This window comes from Amblyomma maculatum, chromosome 8, assembly GCF_055883805.1.
Source record: "Amblyomma maculatum isolate TAMU_Amacu chromosome 8, ASM5588380v1, whole genome shotgun sequence".
NCBI lineage: Eukaryota > Metazoa > Arthropoda > Arachnida > Ixodida > Ixodidae > Amblyomma > Amblyomma maculatum.
This window is the reverse complement of record NC_139351.1, coordinates 76,966,166-76,987,353: the sequence shown is the minus strand read 5'-3', so window position 1 is coordinate 76,987,353 and position 21,188 is coordinate 76,966,166. Positions and strand designations below refer to the sequence as shown.

Genomic DNA, 21,188 nt, shown 5'->3' with positions numbered 1-21,188 from the left:
CACCCGTGAATGTCGGGTTCACGTGTTTTAGTATGGCGGGATTTACAAAACAACCGGCTTGAGCCATCTAATGTAGCACTCCTCATATCTGTCGAGACCTTTGGTGCGTCCCGGGAGTGCCCTCCTGCAGAGGCGTAAATAATTTGAAATGTCCGCATAAGTTGTGGGTGAGATTTGTATGGTTTTATCGGTAGAACCGGGGTATTGAGCGGAACCTAGGGGGAGGAATGCTCGGGCAGCCGCATGAACGGTCCCCTTCCCCTCCATTCCCTTGTAACCGGGCACCCATATAGCCTGCTTTTTACTAGTAGCCGAATTTCGTATGTGACAATTCTAGTCTGCGGACTAGTGGCGCTATCCTACACTGCACGTTTTTTCGCCAGGCCTGTTGCGAGTCCGACATTATGTAGACGGCGTCGCAGTGTGTGGCGGCCCCTACAATCGCCACTTCCTCCAACATCAGCGCTTCGTTAGTTTTTACTGAGAGCCCGTTCACCTGCCTTTCTTCGTGCACAACAGCTATGTTGCAGATGCCATCTTCGGTGGAACTGGCTGCATCCATGTATTATGTGCCTGTCTTACTGCCATAGTTATTTTGTATAAAGTTTGCCCTGCTTTCGAGCCTCCCCAGATTATACTCCTAGTTCATGTTTTTGTGGAGCGGCTCAAGCGTAGTATTTTTTCACACTTCCGGGATGTCCACTCTGTCTTCTGCGGTCGGGAGAAGCCCGAGATTGATGTCTCGGAGGACTTGCCTGCCGGTGCTGGTCACCGACAGCCTAGCAATTTGGCTTGTTCTGTGGGCCTCAATCAGCTCCTCTATTTTATTATGAGTCCCAAGTTGGAGCAGGCGCTCCCTAGACGCTCTGCCCGAAAGTCCTAGAGCCCTTTTAAGTGCCGCCCGAATCTTCAAGTCGAGCGTCCCGCGGCCGCTCTTCCTCAGTATGATGTAGGGCGCCGCGTACACCACACGACTAACGACGGACGCCTGAACCAGGCGAACGGTTTCTTTTTCAAGAAGTCCACCGTGCTTGCCGGATATCCTGCCAATCATCCAACTAATTTGTACTTAGGTTGACTTTAATTTTATCAGGGCTACGGCATTGCTACCCGGTTATCAATTTGTAATCCCAATTCCCGAAGTGTGTTCACCTCTGGTATCTGAATTCCGTTTATGTAAATGTCTATGTCTTGTCCTGTGTCTTCGTGCTTTACAATGTGCAAAAGTTCTGATTTATTTGGAGCGCACTCTAGGCCACTCTCCAGAGCGTAGTGTTTTACTACCGAGGCGGTCTTTTGGACGGCCTCCTCTTGCCCCGGGACGACCAAATAATAATGTCGTCCGCATAGATGGCGTGGCGTACGTCATCCACAGCGTTGAGCCTTTCTGGTAGGCCTATGAGGGCAACGCTAACCCCTTAAGGGCCAAATAAACAAAAAAAATGTTGTTTGCAAATTGCCGAAATTTTTTATTACGTAAAATGCTTTAGTAACGTGTTTGAAACACACAAAAAATCACAGAAACAATTTCTCACGGGTAATTATATTTTATTAGTCATTACTCCTTACTTTACATCTTTGAGGAGCATTGAGAAATTAAAAAATAAATTCTTAAAAGTACATGCGAAGTGTCTTAGAATTGGCGGGCAAAAGATGCACCATTGCTTCTAGATGCATTCAAACTAGATGAGACCACTATCCGTGTGGTAGCGTTCGAAGCATGGCAATACGCAGAGGGCCTTCTCGCACCATTCACAGGAGCTCGCCATCGTGTCATCGCTGCTGTCTTCCGCTTCTGACTCGCTCTAGGTAAAAATGTCATCATTATCCTCTTCCAAAGAAGAACAAAAAACGTCATCGTCATCACTTTCGTTATCATCCGACGAAGAATAATATCCCGTACCAGATCCACGCATGCATGATGCCATGTTTTAAAGGTCCACTGAAAGGGGTCACAAAGAAGGATAAACAACGCCATAACACTGATAGTTATTGAACCACCCATCATTCTTCCGCAAAAATTTTCGATCTAGCTTCTGCAACACCAGAGATATCGGCGATTAAAAATGACCCTTCCAATTTTCCCTCTCAACTCGTACGCCGAAGGGAGCCATAAAAAAACAAAGAATACAAGCAAGTTCAAAGCTCCGCCCAGACATACGTCACTTCGACGAACTTCCGGTTGCCGCGCGCCCGCTCGCTGGTGGCGTACTCGCGCCAACCCGTCCTCGCTTGCACACGCCTGAGGAGTTCGCCAGTTCGCGCAGCGACGGTTAGTGTAACCGCGAACCCGTGGTTATCCTATGTTACACGGCAGACCAAACCATGGTTGCACCACTAACCGCGGTTACCGCAAACCGAGCTTGACGACCTCGGTTTGCGTCGTTAACTGAGGTTATGACGGCGTCTGTTGACGGAAGCTACTCGTCGGCGCCCGAGTGCGCGAAACGTACGAGCGGGTCTGCTTCACAAAGTTATTCATTTGCCCACTGTATCACGTTTAATGATCGATGTATAGAATATGGTGCCGCCCGACGTCTTCGATTACGGCCGACAGCGCAGCGACTGCGCACTGAAGCCTTGTCGTGCCTACAGTATCGTTTGAACGGCGTGTTGCTGAGCAGAACGCCAAAAAATACGCGGCCTTAGCTATGAAAGTACACGAGTTTGCAACGCTTGCAGCACGGGATGCCGCGAGCAGGCTGAGGTACGTTACACAATTACCGCGGGGGTGGAACGTGCGAGCGCGGCGAACGCCGGCGCCGTGCGTGACCGTCCCTAGTCGTCGCTAGGCCTATTGTTTCGCTTCGAAGCCGCGGCGGTCGACGCTTTGGAACATGATCAATGCTGTCGTAAATCGTCTACTTATGAAACTGCCTTATAGTGATTCCTATCCTGCCATAGTAAAATAATTATAGGATTAACTCTGCCGACGCATTAATTGCAGAGCTAGTACGAGCAGATCGGATCAGCCGAAATGCACCAGCGGCAGCTGGCTTGAGCAGAAACTAGCTTGTATCACGGCTATCGTTCTTACCAGCAATTTGCTGCTGGTCAGCGATCCTCACGAGGGCTTCATACTTGATATTCGGCTCAATATTCCAGACGCCAACAAATTTTAGCACGCTTTATTTCGGACATCGGTGCTAACGATCCGCCGTGTCGGTCGCGAACGGTATGCGGGAGGAGGGGCCACAGCAGCGGCGTTTATGGCGGTCAAGGAGGTGCTGCCATCGTGCGGTGCTTGACCGTGCTGTTGACGCCTCGTCGGACGACACTCCGATACTCCTGAAACCACGTTATATAAATAAGATATTTGTAAATGAAGCTTCGTTCTGCCGATCCCTGCGTCGCTTCGGTTGCACTTAATGGGCAATGGCCACCTAACCGATAAGGGCGGCGAGCTGTAACAGCCCGCACAGAGTTTGAGCAGCGCACGAGCAGACGACTTTCGCAGCTACCGGAAGTGTGTCCGTGACGTCATGGCTGCAGTGGCCGTAGCGAATGGCAGCTTCTGGCTTGCTTGCCAGTCAACATGCCCGTGACGTCACGGTCCTGGGAAATAGTTCCATGCGACACCGCCAAACGACATCCTCTGTGCCCGCGAAGTTCAAAAAACGCTGTTTTTAAAAATTAATAATAAATAACTGGCTTTGTTCTAAGGAGTTATACTTTGGTTTAATGCTCAAAATAATTCGTTCTACACATTGAACGCGTTTATCAGTGTCTTCTTGAGGGCCGTTTCCGTGGACCTTTAAAACACGAGAAACGGGATGCATTAATGCCGCCATCTAGTGTTCAAAATCGCATTCAAGAAAAACGCCAACGATGGGACCCGTGCTGCCATCTATGTTTTATCTGGTAAAGTACCGTTTCAAGACCACGGCCACGGCCGCTCAATGGAGGCGCACTTGCGGCCCGTCGCGTCGCGCCTCAATGGCTGGGGAAGCGCGTATTGGGAGAAGGTACAGTTTCCGCCGTCATTCTCCGCGGGGGCGCCACCACTCCAGGACAAGGCGCCGCCGGCACGGACGAGCAGACGACGCGGAAGGAGCGCGCTGGCTGGGTTGCCGTGTGTTATCGTTTTGACAACACAGCATAACCGCGTGGTTCTGATAGTTCTGCATGCGTGTCATCGGTGCCTGTGTCAACAGCGTCCTAAGCGTATGCAGCACCATGCCAGGCAACTGCTATGTGCTGCTGTGCACCCCGAAAGCAACAAAAAGATCGGTTACCATGAGCTCCCGTGCGATTCACAACGTCGAGCAGCATGGCTGAAAAACATATCTCGGGAGGGCTAGGACGGAAAAGGAAGCCGGTGGGAGCCGAGTGACAAGTCACTGGTATACTCACTGCACTTCACAGATGACGATTACAGGACGAACATAAAAGTGAAGATCCTGCTTCCTTCAGCTGTCCCCTCCGTGTTCCCGAACTGCCCACATTACAAGTTAACTTACTCACGCGGGCTCATGTTGAGCCAAACAACCTTGAAAAAATTAATGTGCGCAGGTCAATAGCTTTATTTTCCCCACTTGTTATAGCTACACTTCATTTCCTTCTGGACAACCCCCCGTGTCCTGAAGCATGTGTGTTTCAAGATAGCTGCGCCACGATCACTTTTATGACGATGATATCAAAATGGTATGCCTTGCCCAACATCGCATAAGTGAAGCCATGGAGACACCAAGAGGAGCCGCTCTATTTGTCAGATCACGAGCGACTCTCTTGGTTAAAGTTGGACTTTGCCATATCGAAGACATTCAGGTCCAAGGAGGCACGTCGAAGCAAAGGGTAACCAAACAAACGTACGAAGCAACAATCATGACAACCAGATCCACATTGGCGCAAATTAAGTACCTTCTTGATCACATCAAGTATCTTACAACAATGTCTTCTGTGTGCCTTACTAGTGCATTGCATTTAACCGAATCTTATTTTCAGCTTCCGATACGCCCTAAAGCAGGCTCTGAAAGCGGGTCTGTAGTATCGCTTTTTAGCAGCCTAAAGCAATTCAAAGGCGGGAACGACAAAGTTGACGCAAGGGCTGCCGTTTTCACCTCGGAGAAAATACTGAAGGTACCACTAGCAAAAAAAATATATATATATATATATCGACTTAGATTATACACGTGCTTTGGCGTGCCATGCTTTGTGCAGGTTAGCAACTTGCAAGCATCAGTCTGCAAATGCACCTATCAACAATAGGCAGCTATAAAACTTGGCATTCGTGATTATGAAAGTCGTACCTGCAACTGCCATATCACGTCTGCTGCGAGAGAGTTTTCGAGTCAGCTTGCATTCATTCAAGTGTGGTGTGAACCAGCAGCTGACATAGAGTTAGCACTGATTGCATTCTTGGCTGGTTACCTTGCACGTCCATTTGAAGAGAAAGTATGAATATTTTTATAGAATCTCATGCAACATTTTTATTTATTCTGTTTTCAGTTCCTGCCCGTGCTTTCATTATTTATATATTACCAAAGTTTAAATAACTTCTATTGCTTACTTTAGAGTGTCAATAATTTTATTTTATTAGTCCCTATCCATTTATTAACTTTCTGCCTTGTGATTCCTGCAAAACCCTGGACTTATCAAAATTCTTGATGATGGACGCCTAAGGTATCTGAAAATCTCCATGTACATTTGTTAGCAAGGTGATGAAGTACCCACAGGTCATAAGAAGCAGCAAGCTATGCAACATGTTAATTTCATCCCGTCTTCCCTATTTTGTGCAATTTCCGGAGTTGATTTGCGAGAGAGAAGACCGCAGCCACACTAAGGACCTAACCAAAATAATGCGACCACATGCTGACCAACTGGACAGGCAACATCAATCAGACAGTGGAAAAAATCCCGCTTGCACATAAACCTTTTTCAAGAAAAGTTCTTCGCATGTAAAATAAGCTTACGTGTCTTTTGTGCATCACGCGGCTTCATAATCAAACGAGAAAAAAATTGCCTGAGCCTGCGGGCGTGTCGCTGAACTGGCTGTCTTGTGTTGTTTCTTTTGCAACAGTTTGTGTTAGGTAGGATGTTTTGGTTGTGGTACCCACTTGAATATTATTTCCAGTGAAAATGGAGGAACAGGCTGAACAATAATGTTGAACGCTACGTCCTGAATTGTAAGTTTCCAGAAAAGTGCACGCAGAATAATGGCCCCAAACCATGTCCCGATTTCAACACTGCGATATCTAATACGTTATTACAGTGGTTGAAACGCAACTAAATGGGTGCGCACTCAGCGAAGCACACGACTGCCTCGTTCTCGTTGTAAACGGAAGACCACGAAAGACTTGGAAAAGCCTAGTGATGATGACTTGCCGCTATCACCTTATCAATAGCAAACTTGCACATAGCATCACTATCACCTTATCAATAGCAAACTTGCACATAGCATCACATACTGTGTGAAACGCCGCTCATAATCCTAAATTGAGCAAGTGCCGGCCACGCGGACGCCGAAACGAAAGCACAGCCACGGCCGCTGCGCGAAGCTCTCCGCCCGGACTCGTCCCGGAGCGGTGGCGCCGCAGCGGTGGCGATGAGAACTAGGCGCAATACGGCTCTTCTGGGCGACGCGACGGGCCGCACCCAAGTGCGCCTCCATTGAGCGGCCGTGCCACGGCTGGTCTCGAGGGAGAGAGCGCTTCTCTGCTTTTACGGCCTCTCCTATGGGGTCTGTTTCCACCGCCCGCCGCGCCTCGGTGGGGTCGCCACCGCCACACTGCTGCTCGTCCGCTACAGCCGTTCACACGCAAGGGAAACGCGCGCTCGCGTTTAGCTTCGTCCGCGTTAGTTGCAACCGGCAAGTCCTGACATTTCGCCCCTTAAGGTTTATCCGTAAAGTCCGTAATCAACATCGTACATTTATCGTGTACGAGAAATAAAATACAGTCAACAATCCGCTCACGCACTCGCTCCTTCGTCAGTGCGGACGTGCACGTTCGAATGGAGCTTCGGGTACACTTCAACATTTTTTACCCTAAGTTTTGCACAAAAATAAATTTACCAGGCTATGTAATGTGTCTTTGAATGCTTTTATTAGGTGTAGCGCGACCTGACCTGAGTGCATGGTGAACTGTTGGGTGGACATTCCGTCAACCGCTACCGTTTTCGTTTAGATCAGAAGAGGCACCGGCAAAACTTCATGGCGCGTCTCAGTAAAGAACAAAAATTTACTCGTATAGTAAAAATTTCACTTGCCTAGTGGAGTGGGCTGTTCTAGCTTTGTTCAAAACATATCAGTCAGTTGAAAGACCGAAGATGCATATGTAGTCTCGCGACTACTTTTGGTTAAGGAAATGGGCATAAACAGTTAAGCAGAATCGAAAAGAACGGCAAACAATAAAAAAATTGTCCTTCAAAGTTACACATTGCACTATATATTAATAAATTCATCAAAATGCGACCTGCGTCTAGAAAATTCAGTCTCAAAATCTTCCTGAACAGCTTGTGCACATAAGAAGTTGGCCTATCGGTCTACTCTGTCACTTTCCTGGTGTAATTAATTGAAAAGAAGAATTCTGAGAAATTTTTAAAATGTCAAGGAAGCCGACCTAATAACATAGCTGTTGTCAATTCCTTTCGGGCAACTCAGTGTTGAATTCTGAAATGCTGACTGAATCAGGATCTTAAGTACTTCGAGAACATTTGTGTGTAGTAGGTGCACGGCAGCTTTTTCGAAAAAAAAAAAGCTTGTCCAATAGGGCAACAAGCTCTGGTTTCGGATAATGCAGTCCACTAGAATATTGTCCTCGTAGAAGAGCGTACTACATGGGGCTGATTCCTGCGCTAGTTTCAAGAAGAATAGCGCAAGCGTCACACCAGAAGTTGATTAACTAAACCATATATCCAGCGATGTAAGGTAAACCGGAATATGTGACAGTGGGAAATGGAGTGGTAGGAGATGCCATCACCTCCTTCAGTGACTTGATTTTGCTCTCAGATGAAACGTCCGTCTTGACAATGTAGTCATGTGCCGCTAGCGGTTACGGCCCTCGCATCTAGCATATGTCATTCCCTTCCGCACATTAACCTTACTTTCCCGAAGAGAGCCTCAATGGGTCGCTATATACGGTGCTCGAAATGAGTCTTCAGTGAGAGTGTTCTCCTTTAACGCTTTAGAGGTTTCTTGCATACTTTTGATATAGCAGGTGAACTCATTTGTAAGTCACTGCATCGAGTAGCACCTTGATCATTTATTGGCCTCTTTTTACCACTTCGAGCACAAGTGGTGTCATGAATATCAAACCATTTTATTGCTTTCATAACAAGCTTAATATCATGTAAAAATTTCATTAAAACAATGTTTATTTGCAAAATTAAAATAATGTTTATAATACCACACATTGGCTAGTATATGAATTGTAATAACATTTAAATCTCAACCCTACAACGTTTACTTTGACTGTTATACTAATACTTTATATCATGCAAGCATTTTGCAATTTACATTACATATTTATGGAATTATTTTCATCTTCGGTGCTACATGAATGGTTTCGCATCTAGCGCTGAAATACTGTTTTGCTGCTTCAGACGAGTTGCTGTCATGTTAGCCTTGAAGAAGCTTCGATGTGATCACTGCACATTCAGTTTTTTTTTTTCCTATTCTTGTACAGGCTTGGGAAAAATTCGGATTATAATGAACAAAAGTAGCTACCATGCCGCAATGTTTGCCATGCTTGTCGAACGTTTGCTGAACGACAGTGTTTTTATATCCGTTCACGTGTGTAGTACGTTGACGACATGCCGCTGCAGCATCTACCTACTGTGTTCTTTAATTTCAAGGCTGCACTCACCACGAAACTCGCGAGCGAACGCGCGAAACCAGGCAAAAGCCACCCGCCGCCTCTGAAGCAGACGCGGAGCGAACAGTGAGCAGGTCACGTTCCTTGCGGCGGCGGAGAGCGCAACTCAAGGAGAAAAGTTCCCATTGTTCCCGCGGTGATTGAGAAGGCCGTAAGAAAGAGCGCGCGCTCTCCCTCGAGACCGGCCGTGTCAAGAGCTGAGCTCGCCAAAAGCCCCTTGAAACATTGCGGAAAAGCCATGACGACCTCAGCTCATCATAAGCAAAAAATAGTGCCGATCGCTTGTGACGAGCTGAGCTCATCCCTTGCCCCTTGAGGCGTTCCACGGGTTTATAGATGGGTTAGAATTTTTCATTGCTCAATCTTATATAAGATTAACGATTTTCTAACAAGTTTTGTTATATAGCTAAATGTTTTCTCGCCGCAATTGGTGGCGTTTAAATGTTTCAGAATTCTACTGTGTTTAACGTTGCCAAAGGCCCTCTTCGCATTCAGGGCCAAAATGTCTCTGTCTCCTGAAATCCCGAAAGGGGGATCAATGATTTCCCTATTGATTTGAAGCAATACAACCTGCGCTGATAAATATGGTCGGCAGCCGAACATAGAGGACGGCAGCAGCTCATGCTGTTCCAAACCATCGGACAGCCTTTGCCTCACTACCGTCTCCATGAACTTAACAGCGCAAGACTTGTGAGAGATCGGTCCTTAATTGTCTGCGTTTATCTTTTTGCCAGGCTTGTGGATGAACATCACTATGGATATTTTCCAGTCATTCGGTAGCCCTCCCGAGTCCCAGCAATCATTAATGTAAGTCGTAAAATCTTGTAGAGTTTGATTGAGGTTGGCCAGAATGCCGACCGTTATCTTGTCATCTCCCGGTATCGTTCCTCGCCTCATACTCTTTAATGCGGTTTTAATTTCCACGAAGGCGAATTCTTCATCTAATTTCGGGTTTTTATCTCCGATGTGTGTTCTAAATTCTCTATCTTCGTCTACGCTCGTACATAAGTACCTCTCTCTTAGTTTGTCAGCGAGCTGTTCGTCCGTGCCTTTAAAGTCATCGAGTGCCCTCATCAAGTTCCTGCTATGTTCGCCTTTGGATTTATTAAGTTCAATGAGGCACCTGAGAGCGCTCCATGCACTTTTCGCGCTGAGGGTGCCTCGGAAGGAATCGCATCGGGACATCCAGTTGGTGTTAGAGACCATGCATATGTTTCCGCGTCTTAGTTATCTCGGCAATTCTAATTTCAAGCTTACGCTTGTGTTTTTTTTTTTATCTATTTGTAAGAGACCTCGTGGCTTCTCAAAAGTGGTTGTCCACTGCCGGATTGTCTTCGGTGGTCTGGAGTTTGCGCGTGAAACGGTTCTTGGTTTGAAATAGCAATTTGATTCAATCCTAATATTTTGATGCGTCGGCACCGAGTTCCGGGGTTGCCACTTCTCTGAACTTCGTCCAATCGATGACGCAAACTGCTCCCCTCATTTTGCGAATTTCGTCTGAATCTAATTCGATTTTTATGATGCAGTGATCGCTCCCGAGAGTTTGTTCTGTACTGTGCCATTCGTAATTTTTAGCTTTCCGGACTAGCGAAAGGTCCAGGCACGTGTCTCGGGAGACGCTATTTCCTATTTTTGTAGGGTACAGCGGCTCCGTGAGGATGGTTAGTGCCGCGTCGGCTATGGCCGCAGCTAATTTCCTGCCTTTCGCGTCCTCCTTGTGGTATACTCATTGGTAGCTCTGAGAGTTAAAGTTTGCAGGAATGGAAAGGCGCAGTATCTGTCGCTCTCGGAATTCCGCTATCATCCTCATGGTACACAAGAATTTCAGGAAAGCTTTAGGATCTGGGGCGAGCCGTGGCTTTGCCATCACACCGCGCCCCAGATCGTAAAGCGCTCTTCATAATTCTTCAATAACGCAAAAGAAAATCTGGGGCGCGGCGCAGTTAGTAATGCGCTGGGCTCAAAGCTGGTTGGGGATCCAAGGGATGGAGGTTAGATACCTGGTGGATGCAAGCTTTATTATTTATTTTTATTCCTCGCTCTCGAAAGCGTCATACTTCTGTTGTCAACCTTCTGTTAACAGTTTTGAGGCAATAAAGGCTTTCACGTAATACGCCGGACCTTTTTTGTTCTAAGTCGGTTGAGTGAAGTAACCTACGTCATCGCAAAGGTAATATCGATTATTCCTTGCTCGCCGAAGACTCAGCTGGGTCAGGAGCTGGAATAAAACGCTGCTATTCCAATTTTCTATAATGTCTCGAAGACGAGCTTCACCTGCCCCGGGGGCAAATGTAACACCAATTACGCAGCGCAGCGCGGCGTTGCGCATGTGAAGTAGGACGACGCTGTGAATGCTCGAGGAGTGGTTCTGTGACAACCCTTTCTCTGACTGTTCTTGGTTCTCATGAATCCCCCATCTATTCTGTAAATAAACCCTACCCCTTAACTATATATTTAAAATTATGCATTGTCTTCGTCAATGAAGACTGGGCGGATCCAGGACATCACACATGAAGGCAATAATTTAATTTTGAAATGATAGCTTTCTTCGATTTATAGAGTATTTTCGGCTCATGTACTCATATACCGGAACGGTGGTACAATGTTGAGGAGCTTTCGAAATGATAAAAATATTTCAGGATTTTTATGTTTGATTTAAACTGATCAGCTCTTTCTGTTTCCCTTTTTGACGTACATTTAGATAGCTTTATTTGTAATAGTATGAGATAGGGCCTTAATCTGCAGTGCTGACAATCGATTAATTTTTTCGATGAGTTGCTATACTGGCGCAGAATTTTAAACAAATTTCGCTGCTCCCGTTACAGCCTCATACGCATGGCATCAGCTGGAGCCTATCCTATGCTCAATAGGACGACCGCGTTTGATACGACTATGCCAAAACGATAACATAGCCCTCTTGAACCATTTTAATAATATCGGTTTGCAAGCAGGAGTTGCATGCAATCTTCGCAATATTCAGCATCAAATTTCGAAAAGAAACGCTAGCAGTTTTTTATAAGTGGCTGTCATGGGGTCCAGTTTCTTGCAAACAAAGCACTGTTATGAGCGCATTTACATGACAATTTCAATATGCAGTGCAACTGAATAAAAATTTGAATTTTCAAGCTGAGTTGCTTTATAGATGGTATACAAACATGAATCGCTCTGCATGTTGTTAAACATACAATGCTGACCAAAGAGTCCAGGAACTCATTTGTTATTTTAAGTTAATGAATGATAATTAAAATACTTACTTTTTGCGTCTGAATAACTGCCTACGGTCTAGTGCCCCTAATTTTTGTCAAACGTATTCCAATTTTTTTAGATATTCAGTGAGCAGAACCTGGAGTCTCGAATTTTTTTTTCAGGAATTATGTCTTGAACTGTGATTTTCTCACAAAAGTGGTTTCTTGCAGTTTGTATCAGGCGGAATGCTTCGATTTCTGAGTAAAAATCCCATGCATGTAGTGTTACATTCTTTATTGCCTTCGTCCTTGTCATTGCATATTTTCCTCTGCCTTAGGGAAATATAATTGACACAAACCTTGGGTTCACTCTGCCGACTTCAATAATTTATTTTAAAGGCAAATATACAGGCAAGACTGGAGACAAAAAGTAAGGCACTTTTCAAGGTTGTTTGCACAAGACTGCGAAACATCTGAGTTAGAATGCCAGCTTTTTAAAGAACATTTCATTTCCCTTCTGAAAATAGAATGTCATAGTTTTGCTTCTACGAATTAGGGGGCCAGTGTAACAATTTGTTAAACAGAAAATCTGGCATCGTCGTAAGCTTTTCATGCACAACAAAAATTTCTTTTCTTAATCATGCGGTTTCGGTAAGATATAAATAAAAATTAGGTTCGGTGAGTAAGAAAACTATACGGAAATCAACAAGGGACTATAGTGAGATGCTCGTCACATGCTGAGATCAATGGTCTATGCTTCTGAAGCATAGAAAATAATTTTTCTATAGCTTTTTCCTGCGCTCACAGAGCGTAATAATAATGCCGTCGACAACTGATGGGTTACGCGTTTCAAATGATCAGATGCAGTAAAAAGATATTCGGGGAACTAACATGATGCATGTAAAACGATTTTCGAAAGATGTATGAGTGAATGTAATTTTCTTTCGAGATTTATTTAGCGCACTCTTCGAAGAGTTCAAGTTCGTAATAAGAACAAGTTATATGTTTATTGTCAATATATTTAGGCTGTCTTATATTATTCTTAGGCACCATTAGAAACATGTTGAATTCATTGGTATAGGCTTTCGATCGGCTTCAGGAGTTGATTCTGATGTTTGCCAAGCACGCACGAGTATCTGAAGTGCATTCTGTATATACGGGGTCCATTTTTAAAAAGTTTTTATGCAGTGGTGAAATTGTAGACACTTTTGTGAAAACTAAGAGCCAGTATCTAAGCTTCTTTCCTTCTGAATTTTATCCTATGCTCTGAACGAGTACCTAACGTTTTCATATAGTCTCAATAGAGTGTGCTCTAATTTAGATGATACAACAGTACACACAGTGATGGGAGGATCTGTCGAAATAAAGTTTTTGCAGTGGTCAAGTTGAAGAGTTGAAAACGCCGTATTTAAAAGCAGTTTTCCTGAATTCATCGATGCTTTGTGGGATGAAAGCGTAAAATAGACTACGAGGCAATGAAACGGTCTTCAATGAGACACTTTGTGGGTGTGGGTTTAGACCTCACACTTGTATTCTATGGATCGTTTTTCGAAGTTTCGCAGAAACAATAAGATAACATGGGGGTTAGGTAATAGGTAGCTCAGGAATACTACGGAGATGTCAACAACTGTAATTACCAGGGGACACCAAGATTATTTACACTATAGCAGCAGCTTTATTAAATCAAGGGCCAGCAGTACGCCAGTCTGGAAAAGCGTCCAGTAGCGGTTCAAGATGACAACTGGAGTAATAGTGTTGTCTGGTCAGTATGATCACAGGCAGCTAGTACGACAGTCTGGAAAAGCTTCCAGTAGTGGTTCAAGACGAAAACTGGAGTAATAGTGTTGTCTGGTCAGTATGATCATAGGCAGCCTGTCATATAGAAATGAAGATTCCGCAATTGGTTCAAATTTTGGAGGCTTCTTTGAAGGTGCAACGTGCGCGTCGCCATTAGGGGTATTAACCACCCCTGACGCAGTTTCTGCAGATTTTAAAAGAGCACTCAAGCCAAAACATTTATTTAGTCAAGAAATTACCCATGAATATTATTTAAAGGTGGTATGAAGTAGAGGGCGTATTCGATGTACAAAAATCCGTCGGCTGTGCTCCGCAGCCTCAGTAGCAAGGACGAGAGAATTTTCGGGTCGTTCGACTCTCATATTATGCCCTAGCTGTACCGGCAGTTATTTCTGCTAAAACCTTACGTCCAAAGCACGACGCAGTATGCATCATGCGTAGGTGAACAGTTTAACTCTAACCTCGTGTTTGCAGCTAGGGGCGTGTGCTGCATAGGTGCCTAGCCGTGACTAGGAATAAATCGTGTTTGCAACAAAATGTGTGACGTCTCAGCAGCCGCTCTTGTGTAAATTCTTTCCAACTGCGGATGGGGCGTCTTTTGTGTTAGAGTATATTCGCAACCCTCCTCTGTTCAGACTGGCCTGCACACCTCATTTTAGCATGAGCCTTGTCTGCAGAATTCTGTTCCTGACAGAAATTTGTGCCTTGTAGGGATGGAAGCAAATCTCTTGTGCTCTAAAGAGATATAACTTGTACAATAGCAGTCAGTTGTGAGGAAAGCTCTTGGTCACGGACGCCAACGACGATGTCGCAAGGTAAACGAATGTTCACGTCACAGACCCGGAATTGGCCTATGCATTAGTTTTCTGGAGGATATCTCACGTGTTGCAATGAGTTCAAATAATGTAATAATGTCTGTGCACCTCAGGCTACGGAATAGTAGAGACAATGTGTGATATTTTGACTAACCGCTCTGCCTCGTATAATCTTTTAATATCCTTCTTGGGCAATCTCTATGCATAAATATATTTTGCGTCTGATGCTGTTTTGCATACCGTAGAAAATACTATCGTGCCTGTACCGCGTGGGCTGGCTAACGCCCCTAATGGCGACATGCTGCTGTGGTTCAACTCTTCACGCGGCGGTAGTGTTCATAGTGCTTACTGCTATAAATAAAGGCAGTTATCGTTCTGCAAACGTTTAAAGAATATTATGTAACCACTGTTTCCTGATAAATCTTTCCCTATACAGCTTCGAAAACGCGTGTACTGTGGGCAACAAAAGTGAGGTATGCAGCGCATAGGCACGATAAAACATTAGTGCAGTGCAGGCTGAACATTTTCAGAGATCACTGCAGAATCTTCACTGGAGAAATACATACGCCTAATCGTTGCTGTGTTCTCCTCGAGATGTGTCAGCAGATTCCGAGAGTGATGGATACTGGTTCTTTCATTTTCTGCGACAAATTTAATTGTCTCTAAATAATTCCCTAACCAATCCTCACCAACATTTTTGTCACTTAAACACATTTTCTTGATGTTCCATCCAATGCTACCATTCATTTTTGTTAAACCAACTAGTTCCTCTTTCGCAATGACAGATACTGGGACTTTCCTGTAAACCACTTAATTGGCTCAAAGTTTCTATGGAGGCCGAACGATTAGGCGTCCGTGTGCTGTGTGATGTCAGTGCACATTAAAGTTCTACAGGTGATAAAATTTTCCCCGGAGCCCTCCACTACAGCACCCCTTTCACTCTGATTTCACTCCCATCTTCCTCCCTTCACTTACGTCGCGGTAAAGGTGTCCACAAAACAAGCTTGGCAGACATTGCGCATTTCCTTTTCTTTAACCAGTTATTATTCTTATTGGCTCCAATATTTGCCTAAATAGACCGCAAAAATCAATTTGACACTTCCACACCTTTCATTGATACTTTTATCTGTGTTATCTGTGGTACCATTTTTTCCGATGTGCCAATTAGTTCCTCTTTTACAGGGCTGACAAAGTCATGCCCACGAGAAATCCGCCTATACAGCCATCACATGCTTGCGCATTAGAAACCAGCAGAAAGGTTTGACGCTTTAAGTTGTTGGAGTAGGTAAAAATTCCGGCAGCACTGCACAAACTGCAGCGGAGAAATGCGAAAGCCTAAGCGTTACTGCTGCCCACAGTCCATCGCGCGTCTCTTGCCGAACAAAACCAGCATTCCGTTGAACGCATCAAAGATCACCGGTGTGTTTAGAAAAACCTGTATTAACACGTTCACATATTCTGTGAACGTATCTTTGTGTTTTATGATGACATCATCTGAATTATTGGCATGTGGAATGCCGCGGTATGCCGAGGAATCTCGCGAAAAGTATGGAACTTCACGCGCCAATTATGGAACTTCACGGAACTTCACGAGCCAATTATGACTTTCGCTTTAATATTATATGGATTTCCTCGAGGCTGAGAGTAGCGCTTTCTTTGGCTGCAGAAATAGCCTCTTATACTTCCAAACCACCTCTCTACGCTTTTTTTCGTCAGAAGCTCGTTTGCCAAACGGCTCTGTATACGTCTTGTGCTCCGTGGATTGAATGAACCATGCAGGCTTCTTCACCAAGTCTGTGCTCGGAAGCACTCTCTGGGTGCAATCGTAAAGACCTTTGTTTCTTCTACTGCACTTGCTTTCCTGCTTCTCACCCATGCTGAACTCACGAGTATCAAGTGGCAAAACGTAGTTTGTTGTTGTTGTGGCTGTAGGAAGAAGGAAAAGAAAATGCACGGGCCTGCTACTGGCTCTGTAGCTGAGCCACCTCCGCTGCCTCGTGCAGATAGAAGAGAATATAGAGAAGAAAAAAAGGCGAGAGGGAAAGAAAGACGCGCGCCGCAACAATAGCCGTCGTCCACCACCAGCGGTGGCGTGTGCAATAACGGCCTGAACAGATAAAAATTCGGTGCCAGGCGCGCCCCCGCCGCAAGCGGCGGTGACCCACCTGTACCAGCCCCATCAGGTAACTTAGTTTAATGTATGATGAGTGAATATAATGCTGTGAAACGCAGAAAGTGTTTACACAATTTCAAAAAAATATAAAAAGGCAACTTATATCATTTAGCGTCATTCTCAGACTTTTTTATTACTAGTCATATTGTTTCCTAATGAGTTATAACCGAGACTAATTGGTTGCGCTGTTGGGGTCTAAAGTTTCAGGGATAAGAGGAAAGCAAATTTGGCATACAAGTACCACATTTTTTCGTGATCTCTTGATTTCGCTAGCGGTGTTACAGCATAAAAGTACGACTTCGTGACGTTAGGTCTGGTCTCCCGACGCCGGAGAATAGAGCTATTGGCTTCGATTCTTGCTTTTTGTCCCAGTATTACATGCTGCTTATTGACACGCTATTAATTTCATGAAACCATACCAGTCCTGTTCATGTGCAGTTAGTAGGAATTTGTGAAGATTTCAGTGTTTTTTAAGCTGCATTTTAATCGTCACTCAGACTGTCAGGAGATTTAACAGTGTTGTTTTTCCTGATGTACATGTCATTTAATTACTTCTGTGCGAGATGTTACTTGCACCTCACTAACATCTTGAATTAGGCACCCCTGTTAACGCTTATTCATTTTTTTTTTACCTCATAATTTCAGCATCTGAGAGCTCACTTTCCAACGAAGTTTTTCCTCTATTATATAGGAAAAAGTGTTGTTTGGCTCAATATATGTGGTTTTCTATACGTGGCTTCGATGTATTTAGCTTGTCTTCAAAATAAACTGTGGCGCACCACGCCACAATGCTACAAGCTTCCAAGTACAAAATAAAGGATTTAAGTTAACCATATACAAAAGAGCTAAATTTCCACATCGTGACTGGCTATTTAAAAGAAACGGCACAAACTCTTGAAATACCGTTTCGGGTTTTGAACACTGCCTATCGAGTTAAACGCTAAAAGTTCCGTTGTATCTCGGGAACGCGCTGTTTCCCACTAATAAACAAAAGATGAACTAAAGAGAAAGAAACGCAACGAGCGAAATAAGTAGCACGTGCCATTTCATTCACGCAAAATACGCAGAAGGAATATTAAATAAATCCCGCATGCATATAATAAACTGAATCGAAGCAGAACTGGAACATCATTGATCTAAGGAATAATATATTATGCATGCTTGTTTTCCAGAATCAAAATTTCCACACATGAATTCTCTAACAAGTCGGCTACGTTGTCAACATTCGAGATTGATCCAGGGGAAAAGACGCCGGACACTATTAAAGTCCAAGTCTTCTCCTTTCTTGTAAGCGCAATCGCTGGAGACGGCTATGTCGTCGCCAATACTAAAGTATTGGGCGGGGATAAAAATAAGACTTGTTCTGTCACGGTGGAAAGGAATTTCACTATCGACTCAGTGATAATTGTGAGTATTCTGATTCGCCTGGCAAATGCTTGTGTGCGGAAATTCTTTCATTTGAAATACGAAGGAGGATATTGGAAAATACATCAGACATCTGTTTCATACTATTACATAGCTCACACTTTCCAACAAAAGCAAAACAGAATATTAAATATTCAGCATGGGTTATTATCATGGGCGTAACATTGTGGTGGAGAAGCCGGGTAACGATCCCTGGCGCTACAGACAGCACCGACACAACTGGAGCCTCGCCGGAGTCGTCGCCTTGCAGGCCTCGAACCGCAAACCAGCGCCATGCAATCGGCCAATGACCCGCAAGCAGCCCGTGGTGACGCGGTGATCCAGGCTGAAGATCGGCCTGCGGGTGCAGCGAACAGTTCTTCGCATCACTATCGGGAGCCCCGGACTTTCGCGGGAGCGGCAGGCGAGGACGTTGACGAGTGGTTGACCCACTACCAACGGGTGAGCCGCTACAATCGATGGGACGCCGCCGCTAAGCTCGCAAACGTGGTTTTCTTCCTAACCCATACCGCTCTTGTTTGGTTCGAAAACCACGAAGACTCTCTTACCACCTGGGACCGTTTTGTTACTGAATTGCGGCAGTGCTTCGGTGACTGTCTTGCACGAAGGAAGCGAGCTGAACACACGCTTACGCACAGAGCTCAGCTACCTGGGGAAACATGCACAACTTACATAGAGGAGGTCCTGAAGCTATGTAAAACTGCAAGCGCTAATATGACCGAGGAAGATAAAGTAGGACATCTTCTGAAGGGCATCGCAGATGATGTTTATAATTTTCTAATTGCCAAAGGTGACCTGAACGCCGTCTGTGATGTCATTCGGCATGTTCGCACATTCGAGACATTGAAGACTCGTCGCATAACGCCAAAATTTGGGCGGCTCGCCAACGTTCCATCTGTGGCGAGCATTGAAGACAACTTCATGGACTTGTCGTCGACGATCCGGCAAATAGTTCGTGAGGAACTGCAGCGGTTTGAGCCCCCTGTACGGTCTCCATCATCTTTGCCCTCTGACGTTGTCGGCTGTCGAGGGCCTCCCTCCTTGCTCCCGTCGATGCCCGTTGTGAATTCTATCAATACGGCACAGGCGGACGCTTACTCCAACAGCCCGACGCCAAGGTTCGATAGCCCTGGTCACCCGCCTCGCTACGACTCGCGCCCTACTAACTTCTTGTCGCCCTATGATCAGCACTATGAGTACCATCCTCAACCACCACCTGCTCGCTATTTCCAGCGTCCAACCCGAAGACCTGAAGATGAGTTTCGCTACCCAATGCACCCTGTCTCCTCGGAGCCCTCCAGGGAACAAGTTTTTCGTCGCACAGCCCCCGTGTGCCGACGCTGCGGCATTGAGGGGCACATAGCTCGATACTGCCGCAGCCGCCCACTCACCCGTTACGATCGGCCCGTCCAAAATGCTCCGCCACGTAACCGTTTCTACGACTCTAATTGGCAATGGCCCCCATCTTCGTATGAATATCCCCAGACCAATGAACCGCGCAACAACTCTCCTGCTTCCGAACGAAGTGTCTCACCACCACCTGCCTCTTCTGCGCGCCGCTTTCCGTCACCACGACCACGAAGGCGGTCGGCATCGCCTTTGCCGGAAAACTAGTCAGCGCGGCTGCTGGAGGTCAGGCCGCTGGAGACTGTGCGCTGCCTGAAGAAATTCCTCCATCTGTTGTTATGTTAAAGAACACGGTCTATGTGCTTGTGGATGGTGTGGCGACAATGGCTTTAGTGGATACCGGGGCAACCATTTCAATAATGAGTTTATCGTTTAAGAAGCGGTTAGGACGCAAAGTTATGTTTGTTTGGGACAGAAATGTGAATTTTCATGGCGCGGGTGGTGAGGTGTTGTGTCCCCTGGGAATGTGTAGTGCTTCGGTGTCCCTGGGTGGAACGGTATTCGCAGCGGAGTTTGCAGTGCTTTCGCGATGCACGCATGACATAATTCTAGGTATTGACTTTTTGAGAATGTGTGGCGCTATGGTCGACTGCCGCTCTGGGGAACTCTGCGTTGATGGGTCCCTTCCTTCTGGACTCTTAGAGAAGCCGCATGTCCGCGAAGATGTGTTCTGTGTAACAGAGGATACCAATGTGCCAGCCTTGTCTATGGTGTGCGTCCCAGTTTTGTGCCCCAGCCGTGCTTCCGACACCTTCGACGCTACAGTGGCACCGCTTCATTCTAACTGTGCAAAGAAATACATTCTGGTTCCTCATTGCCTACTGTCGGTGGTCAAGGGCTGCTCACGGCTGTGGGCCATTAATTGTTCTTCGCAACCAGTAGTGTTGCCTGTGAATATGAAGATTGCGACCTGTAGCCAAGACGACGCCCCGTCGGTGGCTTTGGTGACTGATGCACCCGGCGAAAGTGCTGCCGCTCCAGCCCCTGACTCGCAACTACATCGGATGATCAGCCGCTCTCTAACCAGGGACCAGCGTGACGCTTTGGAGGCCTTACTGGTCAAGTATTCTTCCATATTTTATTTTTCCGAGCCTAGCGGTTCACGGTGCATTCCCGTGACACGTACCCGGCATCGCATTGACACAGGCTACTCCCACCCAATTCGACAGAAGCCGTACAGAGTGTCACCAACAGAACGCCAGGTCATCAGTGAGCAGGTTCGGGATATGCTGGAAAAGGGTGTTATTCAAGAGTCATGCAGTCCCTGGGCCGCCCCTGTAATTCTGGTGAAGAAGAAAGATGGTACATTTCGCTTTTGCGTCGACTATCGCCGTCTGAATGCTGCAACAAAGAAGGATGTGTATCCCCTTCCGCGGATCGATGACGCCATAGATTGTCTGTTCTCGGCATCATATTTTTCATCCGTCGATCTGCGATCGGGATATTGGCAGATCCCTATGCACCATGACGACAAGGAAAAAATGGCATTTATCACACCCGACGGCCTGTTTGAATTTAATGTAATGCCTTTCGGGCTCTGCGATGCTCCTGCAACTTTTGAGAGATTTATGGA

The 21,188-nt window shown here is 45.8% G+C and overlaps 1 long non-coding RNA gene across 1 annotated transcript in view; it reads right to left on the bottom strand.

The window, feature by feature from the left end:
- Window positions 1–1,734: 1,734 nt before the first annotated feature.
- LOC146181566 (uncharacterized) overlaps window positions 1,735–21,188 on the bottom strand; it is a 55,828-nt gene continuing 36,374 nt past the window's right edge. Inside the window, exon 3 of the long non-coding RNA XR_014700451.1 lies at window positions 1,735–1,803. This is a non-coding gene — a long non-coding RNA (uncharacterized LOC146181566). The remainder of the gene's footprint in view (window positions 1,804–21,188) is intronic.